We start from the raw sequence: 25,174 nt of genomic DNA on the forward strand, positions 1-25,174 counted from the left end.
GAGGTGAGAGCGCACTACTAATAAGAAATATATGCGGAGGTAGTAAGGTCTGATTCGTTTGAAGAAAAATTTTTCGATAAAAATCTTTTCCCCTCTTTAGGTACCCCTGTTATTTACCTTCCCCTCTACATATATAAACAAAAATTATTCCAATTACTCAACTCCTTCACCCGGAGGTCAGGTCGCCCAATGAACTAGACGGAGGTCACACCGAACAACGGGTTCATATATATATATATATATATATATATATATATATATATATATATATATATATATATATATATATATATATATATATATATATATATATATATATATATATATATATATATATATATATATATATATATATATATATATATATATATATATATATATATATATATATATATATATATATATATATATAGATAACAAAAACTGCACTGGTGTGTTTTCTTGTTGTATTTATACACTTTACTGATTGCTTAGGCTGTTATGATAATATATATATATATTATATATATATATATAATATATATATATATATATATATATATATATATATATATATATATATATATATATATTTTTTTTTTTTTTTTTTTTTTTTTTTTTTTTTTTTTTTTTTTTTTTTTTTTTTTTTTCACCTTTTAGGGTTAGGCTGTTTGATGGTGCCGGATCAACTCTGATCAAGACACTTCTCTCAGCAACTTGTTAAGAACCTTCTCACTATTCTGGTGGTCCACAAGATGACCTCCTTTTGTGCCTCTCCGATTAGCTTTTCATCTAGTTCCAGCTTAATGGTGTTTTCGAAAAGATGTGCCTCCACTAATCCGTTTGTGGTTATGACGAGGGGTAGGATTGATGTAGAGGTAAGTCTGTATATTTCTTTTAGTTCGAAAGCCAGATCGTGGTATTTTATCTTTTTTTCATTATAGGCTCGCTCAGCATTGTCATCTGCTGGAATCGTGATGTCTATTATAATTAATTCTTTCTTTTTCTTTTTCAGTATCACAATATCCGGTCGGTTGTGCGCAATGGGTCTGTCAGTGACGAGTGGATGGTCCCAATACAGTTTCATCTCCTCATTTTCCAGTATTTCTTTAGGTAAGTATTCAAAGATTTTCTTTTGATGTTTTATTAACCCATTTTTTAGGGCGATGGCTTGGTGGTATGCCTTTGCCATGGCATTGTGGCGGTCCGTGTATTCCCTTGGAGCGAGGATGGGGCAGGATGACGTGACGTGTTGGATTGTTTCAGTCGCCTGGGAGCATTTGCGGCATTTGTCATTAGGTAAGTTCTTATTCATTATCTGTTTTTGATATGCTTTTGTAGGTATCACCTGATCCTGAATTGCCGCCAGTCTGCCCTCCGTTTCTGGAAACAGGTATCCTGCCTTGAGGTAATTGACAGATCTTACTTTGTCTATTTTGTTCCATTTCAGGGCGGTGGGGTATCTTCCATGGAGAGCTTTGCCGTGCCATATTTCGGATAGTTCTTCGATGCTTTTAGGTTCAATGGGATGGTTGCTTGATGCCAGATTTAATGCTGTGATGTTGTTGTCTTCATCAGATATGGCTTTGAAAAAAGGTGAGTTTTTTGATCTGAAGTATTCTCTCATCTCGCGTACTACTCGGTGGTGTGTGGATTCAATGTTTTGCAGTCCCCTTCCTCCATCTTGTCTGGGCACGTATAATCTGTTCACAGAAGCGTGGGGGTGGTGCATGCCATATTTTGTCAGTGATACTCTTATTTGTGTGTCGATGGCCCTGAGGTCTGTGACGGACCATTTTATTATTCCGAACGAGTAAGATAAGCAAGGAATAGCCCATGTGCTGATAGCTGTAAATGTTGATTTAGCATTTAATTTGCTTTTCAGTATCATTTTCAGCCTTTCCATGAACTTGTTTCTGAAAGTTGTTTTGGCTTCAGTATTCCTTATTTCTAGCCCTTGTTGGATGCCTAGGTATTTATAGGATTCATCTGGCCCTAGTCTTTGAATTCTTAGTTCGTCTTCTACAAGCATCGCTTCTCCAGTTATGAGTTTTCCCCTTTTAATATGCAGCACTGCGCATTTATCAAGTCCCATTTGCATCTTGATTGTTTCTGTGAAAGATTTTACTATCCTTAGTTGCCTTAATAGCTGATCTTCGTTCGCTGCGTAGAGTTTGAGATCGTCAATATACAATTGGTGGTTTATTTTGATGTTGTTTCTTTTTTCTATTAAGTACCCGTATCTCGTTTTGTTGAGTAATTTACTAAGGAAATTTATTGCTAAACAGAACCATAATGTGCTTAACTTATCACCCTGAAACAGTCCCCTCTTGATCTTAATTTCGGCTGTTGTGTAAGTTCCATTGTTGGTGTTGACCCGTAGATTTGTTCTCCATGTTGCCATGAGATGATTTAGTAGATTGATTAAGCACTCCGACACTCCATATAGCCTTAAGGTTTTTAGCAGCCATGTGTGTGGTATCGAGTCGAAGGCCTTTTTGTAGTCAATCCACCCCATGGAGAGATTTCTCAATTTCTTTTTAGCCTGCTTCGTGACGAGTGCATCAACAATAAGCAGTTCCTTGCACCCTCTTGCGTCTCTTCGGCATCCGTTCTGTTCACGGGCTAGTATTTTATTTTTTGCCACATGTTTCCAGATATGGTGTGTTAGTGTTCCGGTAAGTATTTTGTAGATTGCCGGTAGACATGTTATTGGCCTATAGTTCGTAGGGTCTCCGTTTTTTGTTTTTTGTTATATATATATATATATATATATATATATATATATATATATATATATATATATATATATATATATATATATATATATATATATATAGATTTATTCGACCGCATATACAGACCCAAAACGGTATACTCGACCGACTTTTCAGTCCAAAAGTGACGTTGTCAGACCCGGCTCCGGGTCTGGTAACGTTCGACCATAGAATCGTTATAAGGGGGGTTAGGGGATGCTAGGGGTGAATTTTTAGGTGGGTCTGAAAAGTCGGTTATACTCGTTATTATATACAGAAAACTTCAGGGTTTGGCCAGTGCGAGGGCGCTTCGAGCGACATGAACTTGATGTATATAATCCGTATAGTTAACCGACGCATCTAGTCCGAAAATTTGGCAACGCTGCAGTTGAAGAGCTTGAGAATTTATTTTGTCATCTTTTCGATTTATACACCTCAAATGTACTATAAGAAAACTTATACGATCCCGGTATGATGAACAGTCGTCATGAGAAATATTCAATGACAATATTTTGAATTGTATTGAAGTGGTGTTATTGGATTCTTTTCGTATACGAACTATAATAGCACACGTATGGAAACTTATACAAGCCCGATTAAGTGAAGTGAGTCGACCTAATTTCAGGAGCACTGGCACGTTTAGGATCCTATGCACAAAAATTGTATTTTCACCACACCCTACTTGACCCTCTGTTTACGAATTTACGAATTTCCTGAACATCATTGTAGTTACATTTGGTTGACTTGACAGGAGCTCTTTTCCAGAAATTTCTCAGAAGATCAATATACAAAAGCAATGGAGATTTTTTACTCCTACCACAGTGATAAAAAGTTTTTTTCAGTATGCAGTCCTTATATTCTTGAAAAACTATTCTTGAAAACTCTATCTCTGGTACAAGTATTCTTCAGCAACTTCATTTTTGTTTCAATCATAGAGATGAAATATTGGAAATTACTCTAGTATCCCGAACTAACAATTGGAAATTTTCAGTTCAGGAGGTGGAAGGGTATTCCTCAGTCAAACTTTCAATTTAATCATTTATAAAAATACACATAAAAATCATTATCAATTCAGAGGACTTTCAGTTACACGATTGGTTTTCGCCTATAGGTACAAGTTAATTTACAGAGTAATGTGATACCTAATATAAGTTTAATATAGATATTTGAATTAGCTTGAGCTGAAATGAACAGATGATATAATATACCAAAATAAATAAAAACACCTAAAAACTGTTTCTCACCAATTTATTCTACAAGAACTACCAGTTTCGGGATGACTAATCGCATCCCATCTTCAGGTTCCAACACCAGAAACGCTGTTATGAGCCTCTGGACTTTAAAAACCTACTGGGATGTCAATAATTCTGGAAAAGACCATAGTGATTTTTCAAATTTTGACATTTAAATTGACATTTTCTGGAACTCATCTATGTCTTGAAATTTTTACTTCTCGTAACTAGTAAATTATTTCGCAACTGTTGCGATAAACTGAAATTAAATACCTTCAGTGAAGACTGAGTCGATTTAAAAGGAATCTGCGAGGAACGTTTGACTATTGACGGCAGAGGGTAGAGTAGGGTAATGTTGAAATTAATTTTTTTTTTGGCGAAGATCCTGACTTCATCGGACGTTTATAGTTTTGCGGACGTGTGATAATCTATTATAGTTTGCATACGAAAAGAATTCAATAACACCACTCAGATTCTATTCAAAATATTGTGATAACTTTTTCTTTCAAGGTGTTCCAGACATAAAAATCCAAAAGCGTAAGGTCGGGGCTTCTTGTTGGCCATCTTACCGGACTGTATCTTCCAATCCATTGCACCCCAAAATATTGATTTATTTAGTGCCGTACATTCCGGCTATTATGAGCTGGGCAGCCATTTATTTGAAACCAGACATTTTCTCCAATATGTCTGTCAAGATGCTTTGGATCAATCGGATCGGGAAATATTACTCGTCCGAAAAGTTCACCTCTCATGACTGCCTACCACACGTTGACCCTCAACCCATGTATGGAAAAGAGAAAACTCCCATGCGACCATGGTTTCTCATTTTCAACATGAGTTGAGGGTCAAGGTAAGATGGCCACAAAGAGGCTCCGACCTTACGCCTTTGGATTTTTATGCCTGGAACACCTTGAAAGAAAAAGTTTATTAAATTAGCGTTCAGACTCGAGAGGTCCTGATCGAAAGAATAACATTGTGTTATGCTGAAATGCGTCAGAAACTTCGCAGGGTTGCAGATTCACTACAAAAACGATGTATAAAATGTATTGAACAAGGCGGTGGCATTTCGAACAATAATTATGAGTATATATAAGTACTAGTAGTAATTTGTTTTCTTTACATGTTTTCATAAAATCTATATCATTAAAATTTAAATTATTCATTTGGGTTATTTGATTTTGCAGATAGATTCATGATTTCCATGTGAATAATTTTAATATTCAATCATTCAATCAAATTAAGGTTTGGAATATGTCGAGTTTTTCGTTGTTATCTTGTTAGCCATTATATTCATATGTTAACACTTTCTCCTTAACCGTATATTTCACAACTGGAACCTGGAACCGTCTCCCTGAATGCGTAGTGCGATCGACCTCGGTAAACGGTTTCAAAAACAGTTATGACAGGTAGAAGTCCTCTCTGTGAGGAACTGTGGTGTTATATCTATTTTTTTTTCTTTTTTGTATATGATATTTCACTTTAGTATTGTTCGCTTTCATTTTCGTTTATCCACACAGTTTATGTATGCATGTATGTAATCTATAACTTTCGAGTTTATAGGCTTGTCCTCTACTGGAAACAATTATGTAATAAATAAATATAATGGAAGAAGACTAGCAGCAAGAATAAAAGCTTATATATCATTCGGAAGCAATCTAAATGGGGTATTTTTTGTTGAAAATAAAACATATCCATAATCAATGATTTCTCATTGAAAAATTGGAAAAATAGGCTTAATTTTGTTCACTTCAGAACCGTGATATTCATCCCATCCCCTTACCAAGCCCGCAATAAGAAAGTTTTTCGTACACACGAATTCTTATCATGTGGCAGATTTATTGCTGTTTCCAGATATGTGGTCAAATTTAATTAGGCTACGAGATAACTGTAGTGTGATTGATACCATTAGAAAAACTTGGAATATTTCGTGAAATCAAAAAATGTTATATTAAAGAATAACCGATAACATTTCGATTATGTGTTATATGACATTTTTCGTTCCTAATCACTTGTATGATCTCATCATGAAGTTTGGCCCTTTTAAAAGTGGGTACGCTGTATAAACCAATAATCAATTGGACTTCAACCTTGACAGTCGAAAATTAATTTTTCAACAGTATTCAATTGCAAAGCGCAGTATACAAGAGTTTCCTCTCCACATGCAGTATGTAGAATGTTTAGAGCTTGGAGATAATATTCAACCTTGAATTTTTCAAATTGTATGGCCAATCACAAACCTTCTTTGTATATGAGAATCTGCAGTGATGATGATGCTCAATTCACTGAAGATCATGCGTTTAATACTCCAGAGATCGAATAGTATCATCGTGTGAATCCATAAGAAATACTACCGGGATATTCGAAAGAATACGAAGGTCTACGAGACAGAGAGTTGATGCATATATTTTAGCGAGAGGTAGTCATTTCGAACATTCATTATAGTTTTGCGTTATTGTATCTGAAATAAAATGAAAAGTACTGTTGTCAATTATGCTCATTGGTCGAAAGAAATTTCAATTTGTTAAATTTAAATATTAGGGATATGATTTTCTTCCGGAAATTAGTAATTTAACCTTCAGAAAGATTCATAGAACATCTTTATCTCCCGTCATAGATATACAATATCTCAGAATATTCATTCTACGAAACACTTTTACGACGAAATGGAATGAACAGTATAAATGGACTGTATCGAAACTTTGCAGGCGATTTCTTTCTCCCGAAACGAATAGAAATCCATAAGAGAATTTTGGTTTTTGAATATCTATCCTACGAAAACAATTTTTGAAGGAAAATCATAAAGGGTTGTTATGTTCAACCCTTAATAATGAAGTTATGAGATCTAAAAAATTGTGTGAGTAATAATATATACTTAGTGCTTCATATTATGTATAGTTTATGACTCAGTGTTTTTTAGAACCCGTAAAAAAATCAAAAACTATAAACTCGTCATCGCCTTCCAAAGGCTGTATCTTTGATGGGAGGTCCATTTCAAAAAAAATTTATAGGAACTACCCCTGCTTATTTTCATCGAGGAATCATCTCCCTTAGTCCTTCGCATTTGCATAATATTAACTTTCCACAAAATATTTCTCCTGGCATGCCACAGGGCATAAAAATCGGAGAAATACATTTTCGAAGTAAGGAATGGCCTGGACAATACCTATCCAATTTAATGAATTGGTCCAGGAGGCCCAACTGGGAACAATGACCTTATAGATTACCAGATCTGAACCTTCTATACAATTCTTTGTGGGTAAAATTGAAGGAGGTTTATGAGGAGGATATCCAGACGACGAGAAACCAATTGAATGCATTCAATTGAATGATGAATTTTTGTGATCCATTAAGAAACAATGGCAAAACGGATCGGAAGGCTTTATCTCATCGGAGAATTCAACGTGACAGATGTGTACAAACAAACGGTTCTCATTTCGCAAAACTTTCAAAATAATATTAACGGAATTTGAACGTCAGTAATCAATTTTCTCATTTTTGTTTGTGTTATTTCATTTCAGTCTATCGCATTAATGAATGATTGTACCTATCGAGGAAAACTATTGCGATTATTCTAGTCGTTTTAAAGTTTGTTTTGGAATATTTCACATCTCATACCTATTCATTGACGCGATATTTATAGGAATGAATTAGATTTTTCTGTTTTTTATTTCAATTTGGAAAATACATTAGAGGGGGAATTCTGGGCTTGGCACGGACTTCTTGGAAAGCGAAACAATTATTTTCAATTCGACATACAGGATGATATGATGAAACTGAACACGTTGAATTAGGTGTGATGAGTCTGGCTCTGGAAAAATAAAATAATTCATATTTCTCTCTCTAGATCTCAATTTTTGTAAACAGTGTTTCAATAAATTTTGTTGATTTTTGTCTTATTTTTATGATAGTTGGAGTACTTGCACGAATTTCAGGAACCCCCTTGTAAATTTCAGAAGGAAGCTAAAAATTAATTTTTCATTTTTTATTACAATCATTTTATGTATACAGCCTCTCAAGGTTATGTTATTAATGGATCAAAATTTGGGAAGAATCTGTTAAAAAGGAATTTGCTTCATTAGAATATTGAGACAATACTTCTTTCTCAACAAACTCACACATATATGAATTTCTACCGTAACACCTACTTTTTCGCGTCATTTTATGCATCGAAATTGTCGGCTCCAGTCCCGTCAGACTGGCAACAGCGCCGGGATCGTGAACGTTGGCCATATTTACCGCTGGAGTATATGTGGGATTGTAAAGTTGGTGCAATGTCTCGGGTTTGGAAAATATTATCGATTATGCTACTTTTTCAAATGAAGGAATTCTTTTCCCCTCTAAGTGTGCCTAAGGAGTTATAATTCTCATTAACGTTATTTCATCATATATACTCGAAGAAAACATTCGGATCATGTGGGTCTCAGGTCGCCTTAGAAACGTATCGGGACTGGAAACGTCTATTGGACAAATATATATATATATATATATATATATGTATGTCAATCCTACAGTTTGGGGACGCGTATAACTTATACACTTTATACGACTTATACAACTTATACAGCTTATACGGTGCAAAACGTCCCCAAAATGTATGAAGTATAGTAATTGTGCACACAGTTGTAAGGAATGAATTATGTAATCAGATCACGGTGGTATTTGATGATTTCCATGGTGATTTTTCCCTGCGTTGACATTTGGCTGAGAATGCGGGTAGGTTATATATTTTAAGATTCTGAAAAAGTATCAGTTGAAGCAAAATTATGACGGACAAATTGAAATGTTGTTTTCTTGCTTTTCATCTCCCGTTTCACCACAATTTTTCACCCCCTTCAACCGTAAATATATTATTGACGTTGATATGGAAATTCCATTCATTCCATGAGGGAATTAATGTCTGTGAGGGAGTGCAGACAAATTACTGAAAACAAAAAAGTTTCTGGACGGGCGGGAATTGAACCCCCGACTTCTTGATTACCCGTCAAAAGAGCTTGATCGGTAATCGACAGGTCGTGAGTTCGATTAGTCTGCCTGAAAAGGTCAATTTTATAACTTCACGTTCATGGCAGCACTTCAACTCTCTTTTATGGCAAGAACAGACATAGGTACAACTATGGAGGGTAGCCTCCATTGGTACAACACATTCGACATTAGAAAGACCTTGTGGATTGAGTGTTTGCACGGCATTTTTATGGCCTAAACACATTTTCGGGGTACCGGAAACAAACAAAGAGCGCACAGTTTTACGGATGTAGTGTATCTTTTTCGGTGCCTACGTCTGTTTTTGCCATTAGAAAGTGGAAGTGGGCGCTGTACGTTTACGAGTGAAATAACGTCTTATACAATCACTTTTATTAATTTTATTGGAATGCGTAGCCTAGTGAAAATCATGTAATTTAGTTCATAGTTTAATTATGGATTTTCATTAGTATCAGCCTCATCAGTTCAATATGCGAGTAGAGAAGAGACTATAGGCGGGTATATGTCCCCCCCCCCCCCTTTAAGTTACATTTACAAAGAAATACAACAAAAACCCTACAGAATTTCGAAGCTTCCCCCCTTCAATCACTTATTCCATCAGAACATAGAATACTTATGATTTGATTCTTCATTCTAAGCATATTCCCCCCTCCCTTAAATCACTCGTAGAACCGCCTCTGAATCCATGAAAATACTGACAACATCATTTACATCATTCAAGACAAACTTATCGACGGAATTTTATGAAAGTTGGGAGGTTATTATTGATACATTCCGAGATATGAATTATTTCAATATTCCAGGGCTGGAGTCATTTATCCTCATTTGGAATAATTAATTCTTTCGCTTTTTAGAAAGAACTTTAATTAGGCTTCAGTAGGTACGTGCCACGTGGTACCACTCAAAGTTGTCCCATATAAGGTCTTATTCTCTTATGAATTTTTGATATCAGACAAAGTTCGAAAAATTGAATGTACATATTCATATTAACATGACTGAAATATCTTATGATTGAATATGAAACGTGAAAGTTTTCGAGAAATATCATTCAGATAAAAACAATCAAATGCATTAATAATATAAAATTTTGCTGTTTAGGATATGACTTATGACAGTTACCGCATGAACATGAACAGATTCAGTAATTAGACATTAATCGCGTTGGACATATTTTAGAAGTTGCCATTGTGAATGAAATTTCACGAATCAACAGAAATAATATGAGACAATTGTGTAACACATAACTATACAGGGCAAGTCTTTGACTCGTAAAAATATTTCAACAGTAGATTCTTAAGGTCAGAAGAAAAACTTTTTCCTGTACTATTCTTTCTGAATCGGCTCGGTTTAAAAGATACAAGCTGTTGAAAAACCATAAAAAATTATAGTTTTAATTCTATCTCACAAACGGTTTTATTGAATGAAATTCATTTCGGAATATGGTTCCATTGTTGTGTTGAGTTCCATTTTCGGTCGAAAAAAGTCGCCTGTTTGCAGCTCCCATATTACCCTGGTATGAGGCCATCGGCGCTCCCGATCGTTACTAAGAAAAATATTGAAGAATCACTGCTGTTAGAATAGAATTGAGCAACTAGGCCATCACGGCCACGGAGGCGTCAATATTACGATGTGAAATATCGATTTTAGAAGGTCCCGGATCTTTCAACTATTATTGATATTTCAGCGAAAATACTGGCTTTTTAGGATTGGTTCGATTAATCTGGTTTCAAAAAACGTGATCGGAGAATAAATATTTCTCTCATCAAATTATGATCTATCTATATACTCCGAATCCATGAATCTCAGTTTCTATTTCTATTCGAAAATAAAAAGGTTTCAGTGGAATTCTGGAAATTGAGTTACTGTGAAATCGTTGATTTAGTCTCAAAGTTTTGTGAAATCCGTTGTTAAACTATCGATCCTTCACACTTTCTCATCTCTAAAACTTTATACAGGGGGTTTCATAAATATTGCGAACAAATTGAGGATATCAATCTCTGAGTTTTAAATATACAGGTCGGTACATGTTTTCCAGATAAATAACAAACAAGACTCTTCTATCCTAACTTGATGCCTACCATTTTTAACAATTCTTGTGATTTGAACATATTTTTCATGTTATGCAATTCATTTTTTCGGCTCATTTTTTCAGATCTCTCCAATTTGCACATAAAATAATTAATTTTGTGTTGTTTCGACTCAAAATCTACACATTAATTTTATTGAGGCCCAACTTGAAATAAGACTTCTTTTATTTTATGTGGATAAACAATATCTATTCGAATCAAATATTGAAAAAACGTGTGGGGTAGAAATTATGATTAATTTAAAAAAATGGGGAGATTACGTATATAACCCTGTACCTTGATTATGAAGAACGATACATCCATAATAAATATACATATGGGTGATTTAGAAGTAGAAGCGTTTCGGTTTCGTTCATTTAGCCTATTCTTATGCGCATTTTTCAATTAATCACCCCAAATAATAATAATAACTGGATATTGACATTTTTCATCAAAGCGGATCAAAAGAAACTCCTTGATTTAATGGCATTTCTTAATTGCTCGAGCAGTCTTTTGCAATTTTTCAGTATACAGGATGTTTCACAAGTAAACGGACAAACGAAAACCGTGAATAGAGGGCGTTGAGCTGAGTTCAAAAACACCTCATATGTGTGTGTTAGGTACTTATTCCGTTTCCGACAAACAGAAGAGTTTATTCAAATTGTCCGAATTTTCGTTCGGCTATAACTCCAAATATTTTAGTTGGATTCGGCTAAAAATTCATTATCCGCTTAAACTTGTAAGTTTCAATAAAACAGAACATTAAAAGTTCACGAACACAGGACCGGACTCATTGAGGCTATATTCAAATTTAAACTCATGAAAAACACCCTGTTTGTAGTTTTTCGTCATAATTTAGAATTTTTCAGGTATCTTAAACTTTGTTATGCCCTATCGGTGGATTATTTTCAATGAATAATTGTTTGGTGGTGAAATGCCTCTTGAAAAAACCGCGCTGCATATTGACTTCACATTCATGTGATGAATATGATCGCCAATCAAATGTGGAAATTTAAAAATGGAATTGGAAATGTTCAACTGACTTTTTTCGTTCTCAATAAATGTCTCGCATTTGTTTTTGATATTCATAGCATATCTGGTTATTCAGATAAATCATTTACAGTGATAATAAGCTTTATTATTGATAATGAACAAAAATAGCAATAAAAAACTACGCCATCATGAAATGAATCGCTTTTTATGGACAACGTGGACCTGAAGTAATTTTCCGAATTGATTTTCATCTCATTTGGTCTTTTAGTGAACGTTATAATTGGGACGTCGAATAAGTATGATAAAGGCAGTTTCGAATTCTTCACTGATTCCGTTATAGTCATTATTAGATCTATGGAAATCTAATGATTGGTCTGGTCTTATTACAATTTTTTCTTGAAACATTGATGATATTCTCGCAGAGCAAAAGTATTTATCAGTATTTCAGGTCATTTCATTAGAAGGGTAGGACCCCAACATTGGACTGCTAGATCTCGAGATCTGACACGCCGCGATTTCTTTCTTTGTTTTCATTCACACAACTAGTTGTCCATAGAAAAAAGGATTAATTCTGAAGATCAAGTTTTAATTTTTAGTTTCAAGATAGCGTAGTTTTTCCATCTATATTTGGGTATTATCAATTTTGAAACATTTTATCATTGTGAATGACCATTTTGAAGACCGAATATGATACAATTGTTGAACACATTCAACAGAATATTCTTAAAAAAAAAATTCAATTAAGAATTTCTAAATACATTTTCATGAAGTGCTATATTCCTTATATTCCTTAAAGGCGTCTGACCAAAACAATTATTTCTAGAACATGATCAACAGGTGGGGCAACCCAATAATTAATTCATTTTGAGACAATAATAATGCAAATAAAGAAAAAGTTAAAATTATGATTAAAAACTACATACACGGTGTTTTTATGAGTTTGAAGTGAAATAAAGCCTCACTGAGCCCGGTCCTGGTGTTTTTCGACTTTTAATGCTCTGTTTCAATGAAATTAACAGCTCAAGGATAAATATAAATTTTCAGTCGACTTGATCGAGAATTTCAAGTGTTATAGCCGAACGGATATTCGAGAAATTTCAGGAAACCCCGAAGAACCGAAGGCACCTATATGCAGGGTGTCCCAAAACTAGAGAATTAAACGTCAAACCACCATAGAGTAGATCAAATACTATCGAATGACACCAACATTAGTTGAGCGAAAATGTACCGTTTCTAAAAAAAACCTAACCTGAAGTTGCCGATTATCGAACTATTTTTTCAATCACAAGGCCAATTTGTGATTAAGGATAGCGTTTTCCTCCCATATTATCACCCCTATAGAGGGGTTTATTCTGAGTATCAAAAATCATGTAGAAAATACTTAATTTACTTAGGTTATGGTTATCGATTAACTACTCAGAATAATTTCAATTAAGGGAAATAAAACTATAATCTTAGTTCAATATAATTTAAAATGATATCCTTTTTCACAAACTGGCCCTGTTATTTAGAAAAATAATTCGAAAATCGGCAGCTTTAGGTATTTTAGTAAAATCCTAATTATTTTAAAAACGGTACATTTTCGTTGAACTAATGTTGGTGTCATTCGATAATATAATATTTGGTTTACTCTATCGTGGTGTGACGCTTGATTCACTAGTTTTGGGACACCCTGTATATGGGATGATTCTGAAAACAGCTCAATTCCCTCTATTCACGGTTTTCATTTATCTGTTTACTCGTGAAACACCCTGTATACTTCTTGTACTCTGAAAATGTTGAAACAAATGCCCTCACTGTCATATGAAAATTCAAATTCTTCTTGTTGTAAGAAACGTTCATCCCTTTATTACCCAACGCCGACCCTGGTTACATTGCCCGTTGAAAATGAAATCGGCATCTGTTTACTGCAAAACACGTGCTTATGCTGATATGAAGGGTTCAAAATTTTCTACCTGATTCGGGCGTTTTAGGAACGAATTGCTCAAGATGCCGAGTTCGAAATGTTCGAATAACATTTCGTTTTGCGTGTTATATTGGATAAAATTGAATTTATTCTATGGATGATTCGAGAATTATTGATGTCCAGAATGATGAAAATTTTCAGATTTCATTGAAACTCTTGCGAAAATTTTCTCATATAAATATTATGTGTGTGGATATTATATTTTCATTCATTGAAGGAAAGATATTCAGAATAATGAAGTTCAACAAATGATACGAATAAGATTCAATTAGCCTCATCATCCAAAACATTTCAGAATTTATTTCTTATTCTTGTTTAGATAATCCGCTGCATATCGTTGTTCACAATACGACTGTCAATTTAGGACCAATTATAGAACGATTTAATTAATAGATCGATAGCTGACAACTCATTTTGTTAAATGACGGATTTCAGTATCAGACTCAGACTGCTACATAGTATAATGAGAGTTCAAAAAAAATTGTATGGACTACAGAATTTAGATGGTTGATATTGGTTGATGGTGTCGCTAACAGTCAATCACATTTAATTCAGCGTAGTTGTTGTTTTGAAGAAAAAGTAGTAGATTCTCGCAAAATCCGAAACTCTATATGTATAGGCCCAGTTGTTCAGTTCGGGATTAAAGTTTATCCTAGATTAATTTTGACATTCCAAGTCAGTTCTGTCAAGTTAATTTAGGATTATCTTAAAACTCGGCCTAATCCTCAACTGAACAACCGGGCCTTATAGTAGTAGCAACGTAGCATTAATTGAGTCGATATATTATTAGAATGATACTAATTGCTTATAGTGGAGAATAGTGGTTTTTATCCTCGGTATTCACGAAATTCCGGAAATCTTGTATCCCCCGACCTGCTAGTTCCGTATAGGTACTTCTATGACAATAGCATTATAACTCAAATTTCAACATTTTCACAGAAATTTTTGAATTTAAGCGAGAGAAACATTAAAAAAATCGAGATCAAGTAACCGCCTAAACTACGAGCTTGCCGAAGTTGAAACTGGTACCAATCGATTTCTTATAAAAAATTGGATGTATAAAAAAATTACCAACAAAATCGATCACTGTCCGTAATGTAAGGTCTAGTCGAATTGTTATTTCAGAAGGTAAGCTTCAGAGGAATAGGTGAAAAAAATTGCCATCCTCTACCACATTCTGAGAACATAATAAATTCGAAGAAATACCTTTCTCGAAATGAAAATATACAATCAGAAGAAAAATTAACGAATTATTAATTATAATGTAACGTTATTATCCCATGATTTCACTGCTGCGGACTCGTATGTTACCCTCCGGGGGTACCAGGCTGTGTGTAACCCAGGGTCCTAGTGTGCTAGGGCTTCAAAAAATTTATGCGCAGGGCTCAGTGGGGAACACAGATGTTGAGCCCCATTTTCGTTCGAAAAAAAAAATCGTGTGTTTGGAGCACCTATTTGTCGGGGACGCGAGGTAGAGTATGGGGCGCTGCCGAGCGCCTAGCGAGCATAGAAAAATTTCAATGATCACTGGGTATTCGAACACGAACCCGTTTCCAGAATATGAATGAAGCAATTACGGCCCAGCGACGTTGATATTTCAACAACAAAAAAGCGGTTCTATTGTTATTCTAAAGGGGCCAGTAACACCAGCAATATCGGATCTCGCTCAAAATCTTTTTAGTAGAGTAGGGGTACGGGTATTTTATACGGTCGGTTCCAATCAATTTTTATCAACCCTGCGAGCGTGATTACAGCCTACCCTAAAATCTATAATCTAGAATGCGTGTTGAGTTACTTATTTTGAAGATAAGATATCATGACTTTTTCAAAAATTCTCTACGCTGAGCCAGTACATCCGAAAAATCAAAAAAAAACAACCGTACAATAGTAACCGTAGCAAGAGTTGCAATAAGACATGAAATAAATGAAAAACTTCCACTAAGTATCCCTAATAGCACAAAATAGTCCTATGGACATCCATAGGACGTTCTCTTCGGACATTACTGACATCCATGGGACGTCCATTTCTGGTACAATGGACATTCTATGGACATCCGAGGGACGTACAAATGTCACAACTTTGAACGGAATTCGGACGTCCATCGCGGACGTCCAATGGATATCCCGTTGGGACCATCATTAGCTATCTCAACGGTACAAAAATTTACCACGACGTTGGCTATCCTCCTATCTATTAGAATTTCAATGTCCTAGAACCCAATGTCTTACACTCAGACGCAGATGGTATTTTCTGTGTTCTCTTTTCCATCCATACTTACTAGAAAGTTTTTACACTTGGCCCGGATTCGAACCCGCGAGTATGTGGGGACATCGCATTACTGAGTCTTCGCTGCAACCGTCCTATACGATATACCTACTTGTAGGAACATATTCATTATATTGTTAACTGATTTATGGAATAGTAGTCGATTAATACAGAAATACCATATAATAAAAACTAAAGTCTTAAAACTCAAACATTGATTATTTTATAATAGTAATTACTCAAGTATTTAGTCTTCGTTCATCATAACGTTATACATAATATAATATTCATAAGATATTCATATACTACAAAGCGGAAAAATGGAGTTTAGTGAAAAATAATATAAAATTTTGGTGTTCATTGATATACATGTATGTATTATTTGGTCCATATTACGGACTCCTAGTGAAAATCCGGACATTCAAAAGATGTCCCTACCGGATATCCACAAGGTATCCGTGATGGACGTTATACGGACCATGTAATGTGTATATGTAATTTGGTCCATATTACGTCCATTACGAACTCCTAGTGAATATCCGGTATGAACATTCAAAAGATGTCCCTACCGGATATCCAATAGGTGTCCGTCATGGACGTTATACGGACCATGTGATATATACATGTTATTTGGTCCATATTACGTCCATTACGGACTTCTAGTGAATTTCCGGTATGGACATTCAAAAGATGTCCCCACCGGATATCCACTAGGTGTCCGTGATGGACGTTATACGGACCATGTAACATATTCATGTTATTTGGTCCATATTACGTCCCTTGCGAACTCCTAGTGAATATCCAGTATGGACATTCAAAAGATGTCCCTACCGGATATCCAATAGGTGTCCTTCATGGACGTTATACGGACCATGTGATATATACATGTTATTTGGTCCATATTACGTCCATTACGGACTCCTAGTGAATATCCGGTATGGACATTCAAAAGATGTCCCTACCGGATATCCACTAGGTGTCCGTGATGGACGTTATACGGACCATGTAACATATATATGTTATTTGGTCCATATAACGTCCATTACGGACTCCTAGTGAATATCCGGTGAGGACATTCAAAAGATGTCCCTACCGGATATCCAATAGGTGTCCGTCATGGACGTTATACGGACCATGTAATATATACATGTTATTTGGTCCATATAACGTCCATTACGGACTCCTAGTGAATATCCAGTGAGGACATTCAAAAGATGTCCCTACCGGATATTCACTAGGTATCCGTGATGGATGTTATACGGACCATGTAATATATACATATGTATAAGTTATATGGTCCGTACTATGTTCATCACAGACACCTTTGGATATCCAGTAAGGACATATTTTTGGCATTGCCTGTATTAAGTCAGTCAGGGACTATTTTGGAACTATATGATTCGGACATATGTCATATAGTCCGTATTATGTCCATCACGGGCATCCAATGGATATCCGATACGGACATTGTACATAAATCGGACTAACAATGGATATATATCGTGGACGTCCTAAAACTGTCCGGAAACGGATCAAATACAAATCAAGTCCATGGACGTTCCGACGTTGAATGGACATGAACTGTATGTCCCATGGACGTTGTGTGCTATTAGGGATAAAAGTTTTTCAATATGTTGTCCATAATTTTGTACAGAAATATAACCTAAAATTTTCAAATTCATGCCTAATGTTCTGAAAAACTTCAACTTGAATTTCTCAACATGCGTTGTCCAGTTTACTTTCAATTCTTCTACATCGCATCTACTTTGAAAGAGTAGAGGAAAAACAGTCAGAAGGTGTCAAGTCTGGGCAGCGTAGTGGCAATTCTATTGGCCGTTCTCTAACAATCCATTTCTCTTGGAAATACCATTGCCTCACTCAAGGGCGGATATAGTTTCTTTTCCTAAGGGGATGATAATAACAATTGCAACCCAATCAATCAGGTATTCACCTCAGGTCAACTTTGAGATAAAGTTCACCTTACCGCAGATCGTATGGATTTCGATACTCTCCCCGTAAATCCCCTACCCCTTGACCTCACTGGATGAAAGTAATGAGGTGAAGCTGAATCTTGTTGAAAGTGAACGAGATATATATACTTCTATATCTCGTCATCTCTATATCACCATTTCATTTCTTGTTATGCAAGGGGAAGGCGGTCGATGGATGCAGGAATTTGACAGTAGGCCAATTGTCATTCATTATTGTTGTTTGTTTGTTACTAACAAGGAGCAACGTATTAAGGTTTCATCAATTCAGCAAGTCGTTTCCCAGCAAACACAATTGCATAACATCAACGTGTCATACATATTGCAACCCCAGCAAACCAACATGTTACATGCAGAAGGGTGCTACATAACGTAAACAGAACATTTGAAATACAACTGTGGATTTATAAATAAATATTTATACATAACGTGCTCACTTCACATGATACATATGAAACATAATATAATGTTCATGTATCATATACATTAATTTGTAATGTTTTTCATGAAAAGTATATGGTATATCTATTTCGTATTATCTGTGATATGTATCATTGTGAATGAGCATGTTATGTATATTTATTTATAAATGCACAATTTTCTTTCGAATGATCTGTTAATGTTATGTAGCAATCAGAGCATTAAATCCATATTATTCCGATATGAGAGTATATACATATCATATACCACAGCCCTTGTTAAGAGGGCTGTGCATATACTTATATTAATTTTTTAGCAGTCGCCCCGACAATGGAACTAACGGTATGATTTATTGAATCGTACAAACATCAGTACCGAAATTAGCTGTTTTCGAAATTGTTTTATTCAGTTTCTTACTACTAGCGGATAGAATCCGCCAAAATAGGCGAATTATATGTGAACTTTGATAACTCGACTTTCATAAACTCAAATATTGACGTTCGGGGGAAATCAATTGTGTGAGTAACATCCACTCAGTACATAATATATTTTGTAATGTTTTATGACTCAGTGTTTTTCAGAACCCGCAAAAAAATTAAAAACTGTCAACTCGTCATCGCCTTCCAAAGGCTGTATCTTGGAAGGGAGGTCGATTTCGAAAAAAAATTATATAGGAACTACCCCTTCTTATTTTCATCGAGAAATCATCTCTCTAAGTCCTTCGCATTTGTTTACAGACACCCTGTATATCAAATCGCGGCACATTTGTAATATCTTGAAAATATTCCCCCCTACCCCAAAAGCCCAAACTCATATTAATTAAATGCGAAGGAGTATCCTTGATAAAACTAATTCCGTAATAAAAGTGGAACTTCCATATCATCTCTAAATTATGAGCGTTTTTTCAAAGAATACAGTCGATAATTGTCGTAATATTTCGGTTTGACAACGGACAATAACTTTCGTCATCTGATAAACTACGATTCGTTATAAGATCATTTGAATATTCACCCCCTTCCCCCACCTTTCGCGAATCCAACAAACGATTGATATAAGTTTTTCCGACCAAAAAAATTAAAATAGCCTTTTACTATATGGTATGAATGATGTAAGTATCAATTATTAGAGCACTTTGAATTTATTTTTGAGAAAGTTTGAATTCAATCCATATAAAGGAAATCGAAGAATATTTTGATATTTCAGATGTACCGAAACTGTAGCACTAACAAACTAACAAAGTGTACCCAAAGTGTAGGATATTTAAAGATGCTACACTTTGGGGACTTTGTACCCAAAGTGTACGATAAGTTGACCAAGAATATGACTTACACTTTGGGGACGTCCCCGAACTGTAGGCTCTGGGTCCAAAGTGTAGGATCCTCGGATTTTTTCGTCCCCGAAATGTAGGATTGACATACATATATATATATATATACATATATATATACATATATATATATATATATATATATATATATATATATATATATATATATATATATATATATATATGTATATATATATATATATATATATATATATATATATATATATATATATATATATATATTGCTGTAACTCGATGACGAGTATAAAACGTTACACAGAAGGATTACATTTTATTATATGATAGAAGATAGAGTTGAAACTCCCACACAGATCCTATCTTCGGTGAGTCCTTCGATGACTGAAAAGACCTATTCTCGAGGTGATCACTCTGCCACATTCAGGACATTCAAAATTTCCTTGCGCTGATGGATTTCGACGTCTGGCCGATTCCGCGCTGTAGCTATTCACAACACGTCTCCATTGCGATCTATCCTCTGCCAGAGCCTCCCAGTCATTCTGTACATTTAAGAGTTTAAGTTTCTCATGAAGAGAGTCTTTATATCTCTTTAGCTGCCCGCCTTGACTTCTCTGCCCGCACACCAGCTCTCCTTACAAGACGCATTTAGGAAGTCTATTTTCGGGCATACGCTGGACGTGCCCGGCCCATCTAAAACTGGGGACAACCCCAACAACTTGAACCCAAAAATGGTTCGTCGGAATATATGGGAAAAATCAGTAGATTAAGAGGTTTGGGAAATCTGTTTTTTCGAAAATTTTTTGCTCTAGTAGAAATGCAATGGGATCTTTTTTTTTGGTGTAGCAGGAGGAAAATCTGCAAATCAGACGAACCACCCTCTCCTGGTGTGGAGTTTCTCTTCTATTTTTGAGATAATTCCGGATCAACTTGCATATTTTGATCGAATATCCAGCACATCTCATCTTATATATTAATCCTTCATGCCATACTCTGTCGAAAGCTCTGGCGACAGTTCTTTCAAATCTTCATTGTCGTCGTCTATCCTGTAATTTATTCTCGATTCTCGTTCGATCGAGACCGCCAATGCATCTGCCTTATCAGTATTAGTATACGCCATTCCCCTTTCTCCGTGTAGGGGTGGAATTTTAGTCTTTTCTCCTCGTAGGTTTTTTGCATTCTCCATGCAGAATGATCGATTGTATTCAGTTCTTGAACCCTTTTGTTCCATCTGCATCTGCATGCTTCAGGGCATTTTTCAGAACTTGGCTATGGCGGTTGAGGTTCCTTCTATTCAGATCATTTTTATTCATCCGATATATTCTTCTGAGTCTTCGATTTTCTCGTATAAGGTTTTTTACTTCTTTAGGCGCATCGCCATGCGGATGACTTGGTGCTGGTCTCTTCACTCTTTTCGTGCTTTTTTTTCAAGCTTTCAATATAATCTCTTCCAGTTTATCAACCGCACATTCCAGATCCTCTGGAGTGCTTATTGTTGGAATTTCTGTTATTTCCGATTGTATTAAATGGCTGTATTCAGCTCAATTGGTATATTCTCTTATTTCCATCAGTTTTTCTCTTTGTTCTTCTCCAATTGTCAATTCGATGGGATTGTGGTTTGAGGTTCCATCTTCCAAAGTTTCAATAGAGAATTATTGAGTTATATTCTTCAATATCGCGATATCTATTACATCTGGTATTCCTATACCAAAAGCAAGATATGTCGGTAACTCTGGTCCAATCACTATGGCATTTTGTTTTTCAGCGAAATCCTTGAGTTTTTTGCCATTTCTATTCTCTGCTCTGCTGTTCCATAATGGGGATTTACAGTTGAAATCCCTGATGCAGATTTTCGGGTTTGTCCCTTCAATATGTTTTTTATCTCCTCTTCCAATAAATTGTTTGGTGGTCGCTTATACGCCGAAGTAATTTCGACTCTTTGACGATTCAATTCGGCAACAATCGTCACTGTTTCTGTTTCTCCTTGTGTTTCGTCGGATCTACTTTTGAAATAGTGTTTCAAATTTGTTCTCACCAATATTGCTACTCCTCCTCCGGTGTTTGTAGTTCTGTCACATCTATATGTTTCATAATTCATGAAATTCAGTCGTCTCTTCCGGTTTATTCTTGTTTCCTGTAGGGCTATAATATCAGGTTGTCTCTCTGATATTATTTCTTCTATCTCGGCTTTCCGAACAATAAAGTTATTATGACTTTAGCCTTGCGGCTTTCACACTCCTCTCCAGAGGAAAATTAACCTATCCCTATATCTCAGCTATCAAAAGGATTAAGCTCTGTTGGAGCCCTTTCCAGGTTTTCGGGCTCGTGGTGGTGGTCGGGGTTGGATTCCTGCTCCACCCGCACTTCCTGTCGGAGCAGACGGTGTTCCTCTGAATTTCCCATGTACTTGCGTACAGTTCTCGCCGTTCCCAGTAGTACCGCCTTCTGCATGACTCTATAGATATTTTCGTCCAGCTGAAGTTTCCTCAAGTTCTCTAGTAGTTTATTCGGTGTCAGGCCTGTAGATGATATGACAATAGGGATGGTCTTGACATCTTTCAGCTTCCACTGTCTCCTGGTTTGCTCCTCGAGATCTCTGTACTTTGAAATTTTTTCAGTTTGCCTATCTAGAAGATTGTTATTATTTGGAATCGCCACATCGATGAATAGTTCTCTGTCCTCATCCTTGCAATATGAGTTCTGGTCTATTGTGGGTTATTTTCCGGTCTGTGAGAACCGTTCGATCCCAGTATAGCTTGTGATGTTCATTTTCCAATACAGCATCCGGATGGTAATTGTAATAAGGAACCTTTTTCGAACTTAGAAGTTGGTGTTTTAGTGCCAATTCTTGGTGAAGCATCTTGGCAATTATTATTATTATTATTTATGTTCCACGAGATTATCTTGAGGGATTTCTTCCTAATATCCGTCCATTAATTCAGTTTACTGAATAATGCTTGGAGTTTTTTCTCCATTTCTCTTTCAAATTTCAACATTATCTTGTTGAACATTTTTTCCGTGAAGATATCTAGATCATCGGCTGGTTCAGATATTGTTCTTTTTTCTGGTTGACTATTTACAGTCGGTTTTAATTGGGTCTTCTTTTGTTCTTCTTTCTTCTGCATAGGCGTAGAAGTTTCTTTCTTCTTTTCCAGTTTTGCAGGTTTGGTTATTAGTTTCCTGAACTTTTCGTGCAGGTGTTGCTTTATTCGCAGCTTTTTCTGTTTTGTCCGTTTTTGGCCGGTTCTCTTCTTTCTGGTCACCAGCTTAAATTCGCTACATCCCTTGTAGCTTGCTGGATGGCCTTCTTCACCACATAAAACGCATGTAGCGTTTCTTTCTTCACCTTTCCTGGTGAGTTCACAATCCTTGCTGCTATGGTTTCCCGAACACTTGACACATCTCCACGGGAAGGAGCATTTATTTTGTGCGTGTCCGTACCTTTGGCATCTGAAGCATTGGCTTGGACTTTCTGCTTTCTTTTTTGGTTCGACTGTAATACAAAGGTTGTAGAGTCGTTGGATGTCGAATATCTCCTGTTTTTGGGTTTTAACCAGATATAATAGTATCGGCTTTTTCGTTTTGTTTGATGTCATTTCAGACACCTCAGCATCATCGATTCCCTGGAATTTCAGGTCATTTTAATCAATTCCAGATCTGTGTCTATTGGAAGATGCCTAATGACGGCATCTCCTCTTCCATCTGGTATGTGAAATACTCCTTTCCAAGTTGGTCGAAGAATTTAGTTATTTTTCTGTAGTCATCTACAGTTGTGGCTATAATCTTGATTCCGTCTTTCACTACAGTAGCCCGGTTATAGCTTTTTTTTATAGCAGGGGGAATCTGCGACCGTGAAAACACGGGGGCCTATCTCTCGCCCAGAGGAACCCATTTCTAGGGAACACTGTGGGGTTACTCACTCTTCCGAGTTCGCGACCCACTAAACCTAACCTGCTTTTTATTGGTTCCGGGCATTTGCCTATAAACCATTTATCCCTTAATCGGTAAATTTCTTCTTGCACATTGTCGTGCTAGGGTTCGGTTATAGCTGAATTTCTTGGTATAGAGAGCTTTTGAGATCTCTATCCAATCTGATGTACCCATCATCTTAATGGGTGGGACTTTATCTCTTTTAGGCACTCCCGTTGTCTTCTTGACGGCAGAAGAGGAGCTTTTTTTTCGCGAGCGTTTAGTTGGGGGCGCGTTTGGGGCCTTCGCCAACGTTGTATCATTTTTCCTTGTTTCGGGTTGTGAAACAATTCCTTTAAAGGGATTATTTTTGGAACCCGCTACCGGTTTTGTGATTGTGACGCAAGTGGGGGATTTTGGCATATTATTTCGGGTCATTTCCTCTCTCAAGAGGCGTATCTCACCGACCAACTGTGACACAGTTTCGGTCAGTTTGACATTTTGAGCTTTCAACTGCCCATTCTCTTCCCTGAGCTTTACAAGCTCCTCGTGTTCGCCGTCGCTGAATTCTTCAGCATCGGTCGCTTTCCTCATTATCTGAGGTTTCCGACATGGTTTTATACTCAGATTTCTCAAAATATCAAACAATTTGAAAATAATAAAATATTCAGGAATCTTCACTGAAATAGTCTAATATAAAACTATGATATAAAGCCGGAAGTTTTCTACGCTATGAGAAAAATCAGAAAAAAGATACGAAAAATAAGCTCACCTGATGTTTTCTGCAGTACCATTCCTTGATGTTCAAGGAATTTAATTTTTTCAGTTAATTGGGTGAACACTTCCCATAGATTTTGATTCAATTATAACCATAAAAGAGCCCAGCTCTGTGTGATTGTATTATAACTCAAGTTTAGTTTTATTTGGTTTAGTATACTTTGATTGATAATTTGCGAAATTGACTCGGAGATATCATTTGTTTCCTTAATGAGTTCTAAATCTTCTTGGGAGGTATCTACCACATTATTCACCTCCCTTGATAAGAGGGTCAAATCAGCCAGAGAAAAATTTTCACCATCTGTTTCTTCTCCAATAGTGAATAAATTGTTCACGATTCTTTGAGGAGTTGGGGTTAAGCTTATTAGTCCCATGGGCGATCTAGGGGTCATAGGAGAACTAGGGGGGTTATTAGACCCCCCCCCGTATTCCTGTCCTTCAAAGGACTCAAATCTAATCAGCTTCAAAGACAACACCTCTCTTTATGTTCATAAATCCCGATAATTGACTACCTTATAACAAAATCCGTATCACAGAGG

The 25,174-nt window shown here is 35.9% G+C and overlaps 1 protein-coding gene across 3 annotated transcripts in view; it reads right to left on the bottom strand.

The window, feature by feature from the left end:
• The window catches only part of LOC123318393 (dynein axonemal heavy chain 8-like), a 1,393,903-nt gene that overhangs the window by 1,255,965 nt on the left and 112,764 nt on the right, over positions 1-25,174 (bottom strand). The window lies entirely within an intron of this gene.

The sequence above is a fragment of the Coccinella septempunctata genome, chromosome 1 (assembly GCF_907165205.1).
Source record: "Coccinella septempunctata chromosome 1, icCocSept1.1, whole genome shotgun sequence".
Classification (NCBI taxonomy): Eukaryota; Metazoa; Arthropoda; class Insecta; order Coleoptera; family Coccinellidae; genus Coccinella; species Coccinella septempunctata.